Here is a 3,924-nt window from a genome sequence, read left to right on the forward strand (position 1 = left end):
GGGCGGAGGCCGCACCGTTAGAAAGTCTGAGAACCGAAAAGTGCCGAAGCGAGTCGAGCTACAGCGAAACCCGACCGAGCGCACTGGGAGCGCAGACCATTTATCAGCCCCGCGGTCGCACGCGGTGGGCGGGGCGGGGCGGGTGGGCGGGGCAGGGGCGGGGCCGCAAAACTGAGCCCCCGCCCAAAGGCCTTTGGGAAGATGGAGAGAATGGGGAGCATGCAAGGACACTGGAGGGAAGAGGCCCCTCTCTAGGATGCAATCACCGCACTCCGCCCACAGCTGAGCCCAGCTTGGCCCGCAAATCTGGAGATTTCCTTCAGTCCCTGGCCTGCAGGACAGAGGTCTGGGTGTTAGCAGCATAAAAAGTGAACACGTGGGACAAGGAGGAAACGAAGGATATCCTCAACCCCTTTTGAAGGGATTTTTTTTCCCCCTCTCTCCTGAACAGAGCGAGGGGGAATTTGAAACACCCTTACCCAGTCAAGTGTAGTACTTTAACGCTGTGATTGCTTCTCACCTTCAAATCCCAGGTGTTTCTTCTCCGCTCACAGAGAATTCAGTCTAAAACCACATCGAGTCTGAAACTAATATAACACTTTATGTTAACTATACTGGAATTGAAATAAAATACGTAAAAAAATAAAGCGACGCACAATGGAATGTGCGCTGCAGTCTGAGGCAGCTCAAGCAGGTCCTACACAAACCAAATGTTCAGAGGTGCCTCTTTCTTGAAATCGTTGTTTTAATTTTCAGTGCCTCCGCTTTCCTGAGAACTTAAATGTGCAGATGGTTCTATACATAAAATTGACACTTTCTATGTAAGATATTTCAAAATGTACACGGAGACGCACATAAATTATGTCTTTCCTGTTAGACTATACCCTCTGAGAGCAGGAATTTTGATTACTCATCTTTGTGGCTCTGTACCAAGCTCAAAGATAATCCATCAAACTTTGCTGGTGAATGAAACTCAAATGGAGCATGGGGTGGCCCCTGCATGTCTTAGTGGGTTAAACAGCAGCCTTTCTCCCAGGTCAGGGTCCTGGCCTACGGCTCCCCCCTCAGCAGGGGGTTGGCTTGTCCCTCTGCTCCTCCCTCTGTTCGTGTTTGTGTGCACGCTACTTTTCTGGCTCTTGCTCTCACTCTCTGTGTCTGAAATAAATAAAATCTTTTTAAAAATGGAGCATGGGAAACACATCATGGTAGAGACAGATGGTTCTCACAATCAGATCACAATAGAAATCTTACAGAATTTCTAATCAAGAACAAGGAAACGCTTTGATAAAGCTGACTTTTATATAATGGTTTATAATGACATGGAATTTTTGTTACAATTCTGCCCACAAAAAATGTTTAGCATAGTTCCTGCCTGGTCACTGAGGTACTAGCTCTTGGTTTTGTTATTAGACTCTTAGGTCTGAATTGTGTTCTCTCTCAAATCCATATGTCAAAGCTCTAATCCAATATGACTGGTGTCCTTCTAAGAACAGAGAGAGAGATCAGACAGAGATGCATGTGCACAGAGAATAAGGCCATGCAAGGACACAGCGAGAAGGTCACTATCTACACGCTGAGGAGAGAGGCTTCAGGAAACCAAACCTGCCGACACGTCAATCTTGGGCGTTCATCCTCTGGAACTGTGAGAAAATAAATTTCTGTTGTTTAAGCTACTCACTGTGCTATTTTGCTGTGACAGCCCTAGCCAACTAATGTGTAGAATCATAAAGTGTCTCATCATATGTAGTGGGCAGAATTCTGAGATGGCTCCCCAAATTCCCACCTCTCTGATGCATGCACAGTTTCTCCCAGTTATTCAAACACTAATCTAGGTGCTACCATGAAGGGATTTTGCAGATCTAATTAAGTTCTGAAATCAGTCAATTTCTAGAAAGGCAGATTATCCTGGGTGAGCCTGACCTAATCAGGTGAGATTTTAAAAGAAACGAACCCAGTTCTTCTTCCTCATGTGGGAGATTCAAAGCATGAGAAGGAATTACAATGAAGGAGATTCTCCACTGCTGGCTCTGGAGATGAGTGGAGCCATGCTGCAGTGAAAGTGGGTGACCTGTATTTGCTGACAGTGGCCCACAGTTGACAGCCAGCAAGAAAATGGAGACCTCCTCCTATAGCTTTAAGGAACTGAATTTGGCCAACAACAAAGAAAGAAATCCCTGAAAGGAACTCAACCTGTTCAATATCATCATTTCAGCCTTGGAAGCCTTGGAAGCCCTGACCAGAGAACCCAGTCATGGCATGCCCAGACTTCTGACCCATACAACTGTGAACTTATAAATGGTGTTGTTTCAAGCCAACAAACTTATGGTAATTTTTTACTCAGAAATAGAAAATGAAAAAAAGAGAGAAATGGAAAAGGAATACATCATAAATTATAAATAAGAAGTAGGGACACAGTTTTGCAGTGATCTGCAGTGCAAATGGTAAAGCAAATGAATAAAATGTTAATAATAAGCAAATTTGGGTAAAGGGTTCATGAGGGTTCATAGTACTACTTTTCTTTTTGTAACTTTCTCTAGGTTTGAAATTATTTCCAAATCATGTTTCAGAATAAAAGAGACATGACTGTTTAGGTGAATATTTTCAGTTGTTTTGTTGAGAGTTAACTTGTCCAAAATCTTCAACTGTTTTATTTATGAGAATCAAAGATTGATATGGTTTGACTGAATAATAATTAAATGCTAGAATTCACTGAACTCTTATTATGTGCCAAGCACTCTTCTAAGTGTTTCAGACACGAACTCATTTAAACACAACAGCTCTTTTATTCCCATTTTACAGTAGAGAATACTGAGGCTCAGAGAGATTAGGAAACTTGTCCCAGGAAATGCCGCCCCATTCAGAGTATTTGACTCTTGAGCCACATCTATGTATTGTCTCCCATCAAAGTCTATGTATGCCATTTCAAATTAGTAGTTTGTTTTCATTTGAACTGTGTTTGTTAATCAGTTTCTATTCTGATTTTTTCTTCAGATTTTGTAATATTTTGTACTTTGGCCGAAAAAGAAGAAAAAGGAAAACAAAATAACCTTATCCAAAAACTTTAATCTATACTTTCTTAATTACTGTTGTGAAGATTAAATGGATTAAATGGGAGTATGGGTAAACTTTTAGGAACCATTTTGCACCTATAAAATATTGTTTTTAATGTTTTTAAGAGAATAATATCAAGACTTAGATGGACCACACCAATAGTTGTTATGAAAAGTGTTTAAGAGAGGTCAGCTCTTTGGAAAATAGGCCTTTACCTTTACCTCTTATTTTAATAGGCCCTGTCCCTCATCATAGAAAATATTAAAATAAAGCCATATCCCACATTAAATGTAATTTATAAATCACTAAGAGTTGAATTCCTTTGACCAGTTGATTTGTCCCATTTTGCAGACATTTAATCAAATTTACTAATTCAGTTTTGGAATTTAAAAACATTTTGGAGGGCGCCTGGGTGGCTCAGTGGGTTAGGCCTCTGCCTTCGGCTCAGGTCATGATCTCGGGGTCTCGGATCCAGGATCTCGGATCTCTGCTCGGCAGGGCGCCTGCTTCCTCCTCTTTCTCTGCCTGCCTCTCTGCCTACTTGTGATCTCTCTCTGTCAAATAAATAAATAAAATCTTTAAAAATAAAAAAAAATTAAAAATAAAATAAAAACAAAACATTTTGGAGCCAACAAATTATCCCCAGCTCTCAAACAATCAAGAGTACTGGGCCTTAGCCTCTAAAATGCAATTGCCTGCGTGGGACCAGATAATCAGTCTTAGGCAGGAAAAAAAAAAAGGGATGGAACTTCAGCGTTGAAGGAATATTGGGAAACATGTTTCACTAGGGGGCGCTCTTTTCTCTCCATAAATATCTTCAGGTTTGGGACACAAAGGACTTTCAGAATGAGATTACAAAGGGATCCACGCATG

This window comes from Mustela lutreola, chromosome 7 (genome assembly GCF_030435805.1).
Source record: "Mustela lutreola isolate mMusLut2 chromosome 7, mMusLut2.pri, whole genome shotgun sequence".
NCBI lineage: Eukaryota > Metazoa > Chordata > Mammalia > Carnivora > Mustelidae > Mustela > Mustela lutreola.